Source organism: Heptranchias perlo, chromosome 9, assembly GCF_035084215.1.
Source record: "Heptranchias perlo isolate sHepPer1 chromosome 9, sHepPer1.hap1, whole genome shotgun sequence".
In the NCBI taxonomy this organism is placed as follows: domain Eukaryota; kingdom Metazoa; phylum Chordata; class Chondrichthyes; order Hexanchiformes; family Hexanchidae; genus Heptranchias; species Heptranchias perlo.
The window spans coordinates 70158497-70172411 of NC_090333.1; the positions used below are offsets into that span (position 1 = coordinate 70158497).

General features: G+C 42.0%; 1 protein-coding gene across 1 annotated transcript in view; it reads left to right on the forward strand.

The window, feature by feature from the left end:
- The first annotated feature begins 200 nt into the window (after window positions 1-200).
- LOC137325529 (uncharacterized protein C1orf21-like) overlaps window positions 201-13915 on the forward strand; it is a 190297-nt gene continuing 176582 nt past the window's right edge. The window contains exon 1 of the mRNA XM_067990733.1: window positions 201-369. The gene's annotated coding sequence lies outside the window, so the exon portion shown is untranslated. The remainder of the gene's footprint in view (window positions 370-13915) is intronic.

Genomic DNA, 13915 nt, shown 5'->3' on the forward strand with positions numbered 1-13915 from the left:
ATATTTATTAAGTGTTGGTTATTTTAAAATATTGCTGGAGATTTTAAGCAGCTGCAGCTGAGGTTTGAAAAGAGCCATGTTATTTTGGTTGCAGGGTACAGTAAGTTCTGGCTTTGTCTCCATGGTTGCATGGCATTCCCCTTGCTGTGATTGGTGTCTCTGCTGTCGGTTGCTCAGGTCTGGTGCTGGTCTCCCGCCCGCCGGGCGCTGCTGCCGCGAGCCAGCTTCAGACCGAGCGAGACGCAGCCTGGTACAGCTCGAGAGAGAGATACACACAGACAGAGACAGACAGATACAACAACCTCTCTGTGAAACAGCACCATAAAAACACACAGTACTTTTTTTGCAAAAGAATAAAAGCAGCGAACGGTGAGTTTTTTTTAAAAAGAAATTATGTTTTTTTTAACCTTAAACTCCTTTGTCCTGTGGCTCGTGTGTTTGGAAGCTGTTTCTTTCTGGCTCTTTTTGCAGCTTGGGTGGAGGGGGAGGTGGGAGTAAGTGATTGCACTATTTATGAGATTTCCCTCATAAATGCATTACTGTATTTGCAACGATTAAGAACGATCTACTTTGTTGCTTCTTTATCAAATCCCTCCATCTTCCATTCTTCCCTCAACCGAATTCGTATTCATCATACAAAACATGTGAAAAAAATGTTCTGATTGAGTCGCACGTCAACTGATTTCTTTAAACTGCAATTGCAAAAACGTTTCTTGTTAGAGCAGAAGGGAAAATGATTTATTTGATATAAAAATCACGGTTAATGACTTGATTTGCACGTAGCATTAGTACAGCATCGGAAGCGTGTTAAGAGATTAGCAATGATTTTAAGTGCATTAATGCACAGGTCATAACATTTCCATGCAGTGTTTATGTGGGAGAATATGATTCTTTGGAGAGCTTATGACGAGTGGTTTCCTGTGGGGCTGTCCTTAGCAGCCCTCTGGGAGTCGATTGCCTTGTAGTTGATGAGATTCCCGGTAAAATGAGCACAGAATCCGAATACTGTAAGTCCCTGGCCCCTTTAAGCTGCAGAAAAGAGAGAGGTTCACAGAACTCCACTTAAATGTTTAGTTCATTAGTGTAATTGGGGGGTGGGGAAAACAAACTAAATGCAGATGTGAAAATCCATAAAGGCATAAATTATTTCCACAACACATTTTTCAGATTTCCACTCATTTGTATGGTATAATATAAAGAGGTTCTGTCTTTACTACGTGAAACAAATAGACGACTGCAGGAATGACTTGAGTGATGGTTTGTACCAGTTACAATTGAATATGTATTTGGATGTGTGGTGTACACAGGTTTCCATGCAGAACTGGAAAACGTAATTTATGTCTGAGTGAGGGGGGTCCAACTGAAGTTGAATGGTCAAGTTATGAGTGAGTTGCACAAGTCTTGTTCGTGACAAATTTATGACACATCACTGTACACCCGTGTGGGTAAATTTAACCTCAGTATTGCGTCAGAGGTGTCTGCTAGTTTATTCATAATGTTTGAAGTTATGCTAATTGCTGTACAGTAGATGTTCATATTGTAACTCAGAGTGGATTGTACTCCTGATCTGTAATTGTTTGCTGCTGGGAAACATTCTGATCTGGGAAAACTACCATGAGTTTCAGAAAGCACATTATCGCCAAGTTATGCTTTTGTTATCTTGTTACTATTTACTAAATTCCCCCCTTAAATAATATTAATGTTATTACATTTGTAGCAATTGTACGAAAGCTATTTTGTTTCCTCTTTGCGATATCATTCCACATTTGGCCTCTATCCTTATTTGAAGATGTATTCATCATACAAATATATGTTTGTATCGTAATTTGTGAAGTGGTTTGTGGTCTCTGCCCAAATCTCCTTGAAAAATTGCTCAGGAATTTTCAGAGAGCATCTCAACAAGGACATTTAAGTTTTCTTTTTGGGGGGAGAAAAACCCGATTGTTATAGATTTTCTGAGATTCCAAGTAATTCAACGTCAGTTGTTTTTGTGCCTTGCAACTTGAGCAAATTGGAGAAGTACCCGAATTTTCCTTTGTTGCGGGGTTCAAAGGAGCAGAAGTGTTTGGCAAAGCTTTCTTTGTTTACAAACTTATCATAATACAGGATTGTAGATGGTGTCATAACATCTTTGAAGTCACTGGTGTGTGACATCATCAAGAGAAAGTTGAGGCCTGGCTCTTCCTGCCTAAATAATGTGTTTACCAAATACTTTCTTGTGAATCCTGAATCTCTGTCTAAGAGGCCTCGGTTTGGCCAGCACTTTTATTGCCAAAAAATTGTCGTCATCTGCTGGTTCCTTGAAACCTGCAGTAACTTGTGTGAAGACTCCTTATGTGGTACGGTGCATTTTTGTATTCATTTTAAAGTCAGGATATTTGAGCAATTTGTTCTAGGCAAAATGATTAACTCTTAAGACTAAGATTAATTTTAATTGATTTTTTTTAAAAGTTCAGTTTTTAATTTAAATCTTTAATTCTGTTCAGATGATCAACTTTAACTGTTGATTCCTGTAAGCTTGTCATGGTAGAAATTTCTAACATTGAACTTAATATATAAATAACTTTTTTTGAAAGGTGGGGGGTAATTAAAGGAGTTGATCCTTTTCCTAGACAGGCGTGGACTTCTGGGTTCGTGCCAATATGGCGACCGAATAGTGGTCGCACATTTCTTCTCTTCCCATTTCTCCCTCTCGTTTCCCATTCAGCCGATGGCCGACTCAACTGATGAGTCGCTGATCCACTTCTTCTGTTTTGTCACCCTGCCCTCAACTTTGTGTTTCCTCTTGTTCGCTTCCTCATACTCTTACATTCTTTTAATGCTCTGAGATATGTTTTTCTACGTGAGGTCGACAATGGAAAAGTAGTTGCTGCTGTAAAAAAAAAATGGGTCAAAAGACCCGCTGAGATAGGTAAACTGTTTCCATGTGTCTTGATGCCTTTCTGTCTCTTTCACACAGTTGCTCTTGTGGTCTGTATCTGTCACAAAGTCTTTTAGTATTCCTTACCACAGAACTGGAAACCCAACAGAGTTTTCAATGCTTTTTTATTCCTCCCGTAGTTTTCTTCTTTGCTTTCTTTTCCTTTGAAGTGCAGCTGCTGGCATAGAAGATGGATAGAAGACTTGCTCTGAGATCACCTCCAATGCAGCTCTATAACTGGCTGTCGGGAGGTGTCTTGAGAGCAGCGTGGGTGACTTCTGGTGTTGTGTTTTTTCCACTCCCAGAGGGAAAGGGTTTGGCCTGAACTCAGCACCTCCCACAGCCACGGCGCTGAGAGATGGAATAAAACACACCATGTGAAGCGTTGCCAGATGCCTGTGACCTATTGCTCCATGGGCATATCGCAATGATGCTCCATTTTATTGTGGTAGCCTGGGAGCGGAGTGAGCTTGTGGCTGCATGACTGTGCTAACCTCAGTGCAATAAGTCTCATCCCACACAAATGAGAAATGATGCACAACCCATTGTTACCTCACCACAATGCAGAGTTGGAAGAAGGACGTATTAATATAACAAAAAATGATGCTTTTGTTTCATGTGCTGTTGTTTTGTTGGTGTTATTTCTTTGTTGGTTATCTTCTCTTCTGTGTTCACTGCCTTGTTATACACTGATTTACTCTAGTCTGCCTCACTGTTTTCTCCTCTTGTTACTGCTTCTATAACAAATCTACTATCTGTTCCAATATATTTTGCTCATTGTTAGTTGATGATTGTGATCTTTCTGTATACTAGATGGCAACAGAGTTGGGAGAAAGATCTCAGAAACTCACTTCACAGAGCCAGCCTCATGACCAGAGCCTGCAGCTAGGAACATAGGAACAGGAGTAGGCTATTCAGCCCCTCAAGCCTGTTCTGCCATTTAGTTAGATCATGGCTGATCTGTATCATAACTCCATTTTCCTGCCTTGGTTCAGTATCCCTTAATACCCTTGCCTAACAAAAATCTATCAATCTCAGTTTTGAAATTTCCAATTGACCCAGCCTCAAGAGATTTTTGGGGGAGAAGGTTCCAGACGTCTATATTTTGTGTGAAGAAGTGCTTCCTGACTTCACCCCTGAACGGCCGAGCTCTAATTTTAAGGTTATGCCCCCTTGTTTGGGACTCCCCCACCAGAGGAAATAGTTTCTCTCTACCTACGCTTTTAAATCCTTTAGTCATCTTAAACACCTCAATTAGAGAACCCCTTAATCTTCTATATTGAAGGGAATACAAGCCTAATCTACTCAACCTGTCCTCATAACTTGACCCTTTTAGTTGCAATATCATTCTGGTGACTCTGCACTGCACCCCCTCCAAGGCCAATATATCCTTCCTGAGGTGCAGTGCCCAGAACTGAACGCAGCACTCCACGTGTGGTCTAACCAGAGCTTTATGCAACTGTAGCATAACATCCACCTCTTTCTATTCCAGCCCCCTTAAGATAAAGGCTAACATTCCATTAGCCTTTTTGATTATTTTTTGTACCTGTCCACTAGTTTTTAGTGATTCCTGTACTTGGACCCCTAAATCTTTCTGCTCATCCACAGTTCCTAACTTCTCACTATTTAGGACCAATTTCTTCGGTCCAAAGTGGATGACCTCACACTTCCCCATGTTGAACTCTATCTGTCACAGTTTTTCCCACTCACTTAATGAAAGAAAGACTTGCATTTATATAGCACTTGTGCATTTCACAACTTCAGGACGTCCCAAAGCACTTTACAGCCAATGAAGTCATTGTAATGCAGTAATCTATCAATGTCTCTTTGTAACTTTCTGCTCCCATCTACACTACTTACTGTGCCACCTAACGTAGCGACGTTAGCAAACTTGGATATACGGCTCTCTATTCCTTCACCTAAGTCATTGATAAATATGGTGAAAAGCTGAGGCCCCAGAATAGATCCCTGGAGGACATCACCAGTCACATTCCAGCAATTGGAGTGCGTATCCATTATCCCTACTCTCTCTCTCTCTCTCTCTCTCTCCTACTTGCTAACCAATTCGCTACCCATGTCAATAGATTGCCTCCAATTCCATGCACTTTCATTTTCTCTTGTGTGGAACCTTATTGAATGCCTTCTGGAAGTCCATATAAATAACATCCATAGTCACTCCCTTATCTACCATGTTAGTGATTGCCTCAAAAAATTCAACTAGGTTAAATAGACATGACTTACCTGCTACAAATCCACGCAGGCTTTCTCTGATCAGTTCATATTTGACTAAGTGCTCAGTCCCTAAAGGCAGATTCTAGTAACTTCCCCACAACAGAGGTTAGACAAAGAGGCCTATAATTTCCTGGTTTCTCACACCCACCCTTCTTAAGTAATGATGTGGAGATGCCGGTGATGGACTGGGGCTGACAATTGTAAACAATTTTACAACACCAAGTTATAGTCCAACAATTTTATTTGAAATTCACAAGCTTTCGGAGGCTTCCTCCTTCCTCAGGTGAATGTTGTGGAAATGAAATCCTCGAACCCTTCGCATTTATAAATCACAGAACAATACCTGGTGATTACAGATAGTCTTTCCAACTGCCCGTTGCCAAGGCAATCACAGTGTGCAGACAGAGAGGTGTTACCTACAATGCCACCGAATATACAAACACCCAAAAAAAAAACAGAGAGAGAGAGAGAGAGGCAGAAACATAGAAACATCCGGAAGGAAGAGAAAGTCAGCAAATGACCCGTTATATTAAAAACAGATAACCTTTGTTCGCTGGTGGGGTTACGTGTAGCGTGACATGAACCCAAGATCCCGGTTGAGGCCGTCCTCGTGGGTGCGGAACTTGGCTATCAATTTCTGCTCGACGATTTTGCGTTGTCGTGTGTCTCGAAGGCCGCCTTGGAGTATGCTTACCCGGAGGTCGGTGGCTGAATGTCCTTGACTGCTGAAGTGTTCCCCGACTGGGAGGGAACCCTCCTGTCTGGCGATTGTTGCGCGGTGTCCGTTCATCCGTTGTCGCAGCGTCTGCATGGTCTCGCCAGTGTACCATGCTCTGGGGCATCCTTTCCTGCAACGTATGAGGTAGACAACGTTGGCCGAGTTACAGGAGTATGAACCATGCACCTGGTGGGTGGTGTCTAAGAGGCCTATAATTTCCTGGTTTCTCACACCCACCCTTCTTAAATAATGGAGTGACATTGCCAATTTTCCAATCCAAGAGGACAATTCCTGATTCAAGAGAGTTTTGGAAGATCATGACTAAAGCATTTGCATTTTCCTTTTTTTTTTATACCCTGGGGTGCAAACCATCAGGTAGATCCTGGAGATTTGTCAATCATCAGTCTCATTATTTTCTCTCCATTACCATTATTTTACCTGTATTAAATCTAGTAAGTTCCTCCCTTTGATTTATTTTTAATTTCTCTCGTACCTCTGGTACTTTATCCTCAGCCTCTAATGTGAAGACCGATACAAAGTAATTATTTAGCAAGTCTGCCATTTCCTTATTTTCAATTACAATATCAACTGTGTCTGTCTTAAAGGGGCCCACATTACTCTTAGCCACCCTCTTTCTCTTAATATACTTGTAAAAACTTTATGTTCTCCTTGATATCCCTTGCAGAGTTTTTCTTGTATTCCCATTTTGCAGCCCTTGCTACTTTCTTTGTATCCGTTCGCAGTTCTTCATACCTCTCCCAGTCCACGAGACCTCCTCTATTCTTTGCATTTGTGTAAGCCCTTTCTTTTAGTTTAGCTCTCTCACCTCTTTTGTTGGCCAAGGTTGTTTAATTACACAAGTAGAGCTCTTGCCCTTTAGAACCATAGAATTGTTACAGCACAGAAGGAGGCCATTCGGCCCATCGAACCTGTGCCGGCTCTTTGTAAGAGCAAGCCCTGCAAACTTCTTCTCTTCATTTATTTATCCAATTCTTCTTTGAAAGCCATGATTGAATCTGCATCCACCACCCTTTCAGGCAGCGCATTCCAGACCATAACCACTCACTGCATAAAAAAAGTTTTTCCTCATGTCGCTTTTGGTTCTTTTGCCAATCACCTTAAGTCTGTGTCCTCTGGTTATCGACCCTTCCGCCAATGGGAACAGTTTCTCTTTATCAACTTTATCTGAATCCTTCATGATTTTGAACGCATCTATCAAATCTCCTCTTAACCTTCTCTGCTCTAAGGAGAACAACCCCAGCTTCTCCAGTTTACCCACGTAACTGAAGTCCCTCATCCCTGGAACCATTCGAGTAAATCTTTTCTGCACCCTCTCTAAGGCCTTCACATCCTACTTAAAGTGCGGTGCCCAGAATTAGACACAATACTCCAGATGTGGCCGAACCAGTGTTTTATAAAGGTTCAACATAACTTCCTTGCTTTTGTACTCTGTGCCTCTGTTTACAAAGCCCAGGATCCCATATACTTTTCTATCCACTTTCTCAACCTGCCCTGCCACCTTCAACGACCTGTGCATATATACCCCCAGGTGTCTCTGTTTCCGCACCCCATTTAGAATTGTACCATTTAGTTTGTAGTGCCTCTCCGCGTTCTTCCTGCCAAAATGTACCACTTCGCACTTCTCTGCGTTAAATTTCATCTGTCTTGTGTCCGCCCATTCTCCCAGCCTGTTTATGTCCTCTTGAAGTCTATTACTATCCTCCTCACTGTTTACTACACTTCCAAGTTTTGTGTCATCTGCAAACTTTGAAATTATGTCCTTTATACCCAAGTCCAAGTCATTAACATATACCAAAAAAGCAGTGGCCCTTTAGGGGTATATACAGGCTGACAGTTGACATGAAAAATTGAATGGGAAATATTGATGAAGCAATTTATAGTGGTTAAGAAAAGCATAACCCATAATAATGACAACAGGGAAGTGCACACTCTTTGCAAGATTTTAAATGTATACAGAGATTTTGACCCTCCTCAGTGGTGTAACTCATTGACAGAAGTTTAAAAGGAATCCTCTCTTCCGATAACCAGCTTTCTGTCGACCCTGTCATATGAGGAGAGATTGGGTCGACTCGGCCTGTATTCACTCGAGTTTAGAAGAATGAGAGGGGATCTCATTGAAACATATAAAATTCTGACAGGGCTAGACAGACTGGATGCAGGGAGGATGTTTCCCCTGGCCGGGGTGTCCAGATCGAGGGGTCAGTCTCAGGATACGGGGTAGGACATTTAGGACTGAGATGAGGAGAAATTTCTTCACTCAGAGGGTGGTGAACCTGTGGAATTCTCTACCACAAAAGGCTGTGGAGGCCAAGTCACTGAATATATTTAAGATTAAGCTAGATAGATTTCTAGACACAAAAGGCATCAAGGGGTATGGAGAGAGAGCGGGAATATGGTATTGAGATAGAGGATCAGCCATGATCATATTGAATGGCGGAGCAGGCTCGAAGGGCCGAATGTCCTACTCCTGCTGCTATTTTCTATGTTTCTATATTTATCTCCCACTATCTAACTCATTCTGCCTCTCCTTTTCACTCAGCTTCTCTTGTCTGTATCTCTGACTTTTTTTCTCATTCTCTCTCTCTCTCTCTCTCTCTAAGAAAAACAGGCTGACAGAATCTTTAAAATTTTTTAATATCTTTTGCTAAGATTGTTCCGTCTTGATTCGTTTTTGCGAATGAGGTTCGAGCCCTATTCCTGGTCTGCCCTTCCACTTTGCTGTGTCCTTCTGCTCAGTCTCTCCTTTGGCCCAATGTTGAGCCACTATGTAGTGAGAGTTAGAGTTTTTTTGCCTCTTACGAAATTTTCTGTTATTAAAGGGGTGCAGCCCAACTGGATAAAGAAGTTTCTCCTGAATTCCCTATTGAATTTATTAGCGACTATTTTATATTTATATCACAACAACAACTACCACAATAAGCCTCCATAAGGGCTGTGGAGAAAGAGCAGAGGGGAAATGGGACTAATTGGACATCTCTTTCAAAGAGCTGGCCTGCTCCTGTGCTGTACCTACTATGATACTATTATTCAGGAAAATACTGAGGAGGAAGATTTTTCCTTAGGATAGTCCTTGCAGAGCACAGCGGAATCTCTATTATCCATCATCTTGATTATCCACCAGAATTTTTGCAGGCACAAAGTCTTCTGCAAGTTGGCTTCCTTTGTGCTTTGTGCTTCATCCCTTTTTTCCCCTTGAATTAAACGACATAAAATGTGACTATTTCTGTTGTAAAAACTTTCATTCCCATGTTCATGGTACTAGTGCACTATATGAATAAGACCAAAATGATCTGCCAATTACCTTGACCTACCGAGAGGGCATCCCCTCCAATATAGCGAATAACGGAGGTTCCACTGTCAGAAATTTCCAGCAAAACAAAAAAAAATGACACAACCAGTAACTTTTTATTTTCAATAATTGTTCCCAAAATGGGTGTCAATTGGCACTGAAGCCATATTTTTTTTTTAGAAAGGCGTAACCTTGTTAGCAGATAAATATCTCACTGGATCCAACCCAAGTATCCAGAGCTGTGCTGTGGAAATGAGATGACCATGAGCTTCCACTCACCTCGTAGACTAGTAATTCATATTGCAGAGTCACTTTTGGAAGCAGCTCTGTAAATTTGTAGTTTTGCCCTCCTGCGGGCAAATCTATCCAGTTTTACATTGCAGGGCAACTTCAGCAGTAGAGGGAGGGGGAAGAAAAGAATGTGCCAAACGTGGCAGGTGCCAGTCTGAGGGCATCAAACTATCTTGCTGTTCCTTGTACCTGTATGGCAGTGGTTTCACCAACGTTTATTGTAGGACTTTCTGTGAAAGTTTCAAAATGCATATTTCAATATTGGTTTCTTGCTGTTTTTCTCTGAGAAAAAGTAGCTTATTACAACAAGATTGATACGACCTTGGTGCCTGGATATGTGTATATTTGAGCCCTGTCTGCTGGGTTATGTGAGTTTTTTATTATTGGTATTATTTGTATTCTGTAAATTAAAAAACTTGCGCACTCCAGACTGAGACAGTAATTTCTAAAGAAAATGTTGTCAGCAAGCTGCAGGCATTTTCCCCCTCCCACACAACATGCTAAGGGGCAGGTACGCTACACATTTTTGATGCGTCCTACAGATTATCTGCATGCCTTTTCTGTGGAAACAATAGGAATTTCAAAAACCGGTTTACCATGTTACTAATGGGTGGTCTTTTGCCAACTGGATTTCTTGGTTCATTTAGATTACCTACTAACAGGCGACTACTAGGCCAGGACATGGGACTGAAACTGGTTTTTAATTACTGAGTGGCTGAGACACGCACACATAAGAACAAATAGTCTTTTTAAAAAAAAAGGTAATTTTCTTGTGGTGTAAATCCTTTTGTTTTCTCCTTGGTTCCCTTGGTATACCACCTACAGTCAAGGAAGCAGACAACCTGGTTCCTGAGCTCCGCCAGTGTTCCTCTAGAATTGGTCAATATGTCCCACATTACAACAGTGACAACACTTCAAAAGTACTGCATTGGTGCTTTGGGAAGTCCAGAGGTCATGAAAGGTTCTGTATAAATGCAAGTTCTTTCTCTCTCTTATGAAAGAAAACGGAAGAACTTGTATTTATATTGCGACTTTCAAGCCCTCAGGATGTCCCAAAGTGCTTCATATCCAATAAAGGGTATTATCTGTTATTATCGGCAAAGGCAGCAGCTAGTTTGCACACAAAGATCCCACAAACAGTAAATGGAAGAATGACTAGTTAAGCTGTTTTTGGTGGTGTTGGTTGAGAGAGTTATGTTGGCCAGAACACTAGGAGAGCTCCCTACTCTTCCATTAGTGCCAGGGGATCTTTTACTTGGGGCCTTGGTTTGATGTCTCATCTGAAAGATGGTTCCTGCCACAACGCAAGATGGCACTGCACTGAAGTGTCAGCCTGGGTTATATGCTCAAATGCTGCAGTGGGCCTCAAATCCCCAATCTTCTGGCTTGGATGAGCATGTGACCGACTGAGACAAACACGACCCTGTCGGACACTCAACGGCACCTCTGATTTAGATTAGTAACTCGGCCGTATGGGATCAAACTGTGCGTTTCTCCCCAACTTCTGATTCTTCTGAAAAGTTGGACATTGATTAAACCGGTTCTGAAAGAGGGAGTCTCAACAGTGCAAGGACATGAATTAACTGCCCACACTATATTTGAAGCACCCGGAGCTAATTAATGTATCTTTGTTGATGCTGATTCAATGACGCCAAGCGAGTACTCTCAATGACATCCTCACCACTTACTGTTCAAGTGACTTTTTTTTAAAAACAGAAAACAAAGAAAAGCAGCCCCATAGCGGCATTGGGTGTGAATGCATCACCAGGAGTGGAGCTGAGGCATACAGAACAGGGTAGCCTCGGGCTGACATACCTGGGACAACAGTAGGGACTCTACAATGGTCTTAGTAATCCTGGGCAATGGAGATGAAATATCGGCCAAGGTTCTGGCTCCTCATTGCTGCCCAGTGACTCCAGCTGCAAAGCATAAGCATGAGGACATCAAGTGAAGACAAGCTTAGCAGTAATTCCTTACAGGGTTGAATAGCTGGACATCCCTCACTGTCTTGTCTCTCAACTGAAAAATGGCCCCTTGGTTGACTTACCAGAGGGCTGCCAGCACGCATGGAACTGTACTTGAGCATAAAGAAAGAAAGAACTTGCATTTATATCGCGCCTTTCATGACCTCAACGTCCCAAAGTGCTTCACAGCAAATGAAGTACCTTTTGAAGTGTAGTCACTGTTGGAATGTCGGAAACACAGCAGACAAACCTCAATGAGATAAATGACCAGATAATCCGTTTTATTGTTGGTTGAAGGATAAATATTGGCCAGGACACCGGGAAGAACTTCCCTGCTCTTCTTTGAATAGTGCCATGGGATCTTGCATCCACCTGAGAGGACAGAGCGGACCTCGGTTTAACATCTCATCTGAAAGAAGGCACCTCCGACAGTGCAGTACTCCCTCAGTACTGCACTGAAGTCAGCCCATTCAGTAGAGAAGGGGGTAAGATAATGTTGGGGAGGGGCGGAAGTGGGGGTGGGGGAAAGGGAATTAGAAATTAAAAGGAAATTAGAATCATTCTTTTTAGCAGCCTTATTTGTCAATTGTGATGCTTTTTCCAGAGGCATAGCCCGTGTCTTCTGCCAAGGGAGTATTTTCCTTTGCATCTAAATATGGGTCGGTGGCCTTGCAATTTTAACTATTAGTTTTTGCAGCTGCTTTCATAATAGTCATCACGTCAAATATATGAATGGAAAAATAAAACTTAGTTGCCTTTTATCAGTTAAAAGTACATTCCATTCGGATTACTGTTGCGTACAGATTATTCATAGTTTATAACCCAAGCCACTTAAAAAGGACAACTGCTGGATAAATGCTGAGCTTTGGATGCTCGTGTTGGAATGTTGCAGTTGCAAAAAACTGGGTTTGAAATTACCACAGATGGCCTTAAATGAAAGAGGCATTCTGTTATGGAAACAGTTGTTTTGCGTTCGTCACTGTCATGTCCTGTTTGCACTGTTCAGTCGCTCCCACACAGAAGCGGGAGTCTAGGGAGGTGTGGGCCAAGTTACGGGGGTTCACATCAACTGGAAATTTAAATAATGCATGGCTAACGCACGCAAGTTTATTTATTCCCAGGAAACCTATTTATTTTTCTACTGAAATGTTAGATTGTGTTTATATATAGACATGGTCTTATTTTCTGCATTTCGACATTGTTTCCTACATTACAGCAGTGACTGCACTTGGAAAATACTTCATTGGCTGTAGAGTGATTTGGGACGTCCTGAGGTCATGAAAGGTGATATAGAAATGGAATTTCTCTCGTTTTATTGTTCGTTATTTTTTTCGTTCGCTATTTATTTATTTTCTGTTATTCCACGTGAGCACATTATTTTATCATTGTCCGTTTTTGATTCTTCTCCAGTATGTGAAGAATGATTACTCATTGTGCATGGTTTTGAGTAGAGTAGCAGCACATTGGCCCTTCGATAGCTCGGTGAGTAGATGTGTTGTACAAGCCAGGAAGGTTCCGGGTTAGATCCCTGGTCCCCTGCTGAGTTGATCTCAATTGGGGTGCTACAATTGGTGTCAGGTGTGGCTCCGTAGCACACTTACCTTTGAGTCAGAAGGTTGTGGGTTCAAGTCCCACTCCAGAGACTTGAGTACATAACCCAGGATGATAGTTCAGTGCAGTACTGAGGGAGTGCTGCACTGTCGGAGGTGCCGTATTTCGGATGAGACTTTGCACCGAGGTCTCGTCTGCTCTCTCAGGTGGATGTAAAAGATCTGCTGGCACTATTTTGAAGAAGAGCTGGGGAGTTCTTCCCGGTGTCCCAGCCAATATTTATCTCTCAACCAACATCTAAAAACAGATTAACTGGTCATTGTAACATTGTTGTTTGTGGGACCAAACTGTGCTTAAATTGGCTGCTGCGTTTCCTACATTACAACAGTGACTACACTTCAAAAAAAAAGTACATGATTGGCTGTAAAGGGCTTTGGGATATCCTGAGGTCGTGAAAGGTGCTGTATAAATATAAGTCTTTCTTTAGTCTTGGAGCCTCTGGGTTAGATAGAGGAAAATTGTGCAGGGTAGTGTCAGCTTGGCTTAATTGATGACGCTCACTTCTGAAGCAGCAGATTGCGGGTTCAAGCCCCATATTAACCCTTTTGCACATATTCTAGGCTGTCACTACAGTGCAGTATTGAGGGAGTGCAGAGATGGAGTCTTTTGGATGAAATATTGAACTGCCTGCCGAGATGGACATTAAAGACCCTGTGGCACTATGTCAGAAAATGGCAGGGAGTTCTCCCAATATCCGTTCCTTTGTTAATCAATGCCATCAAAAAGCTGATTCTTCGGTAATTCAGCTCATAGCTGTTTGTAAGAACTTGCTATGTGCAAAATGGCTGCTGCATTTGCCCGTGTAACAGTAACTGCAGTTGAAAGCAATTCCTGTGAAGTGTTTTGGGATGTTTCTGAGAGATGGGATA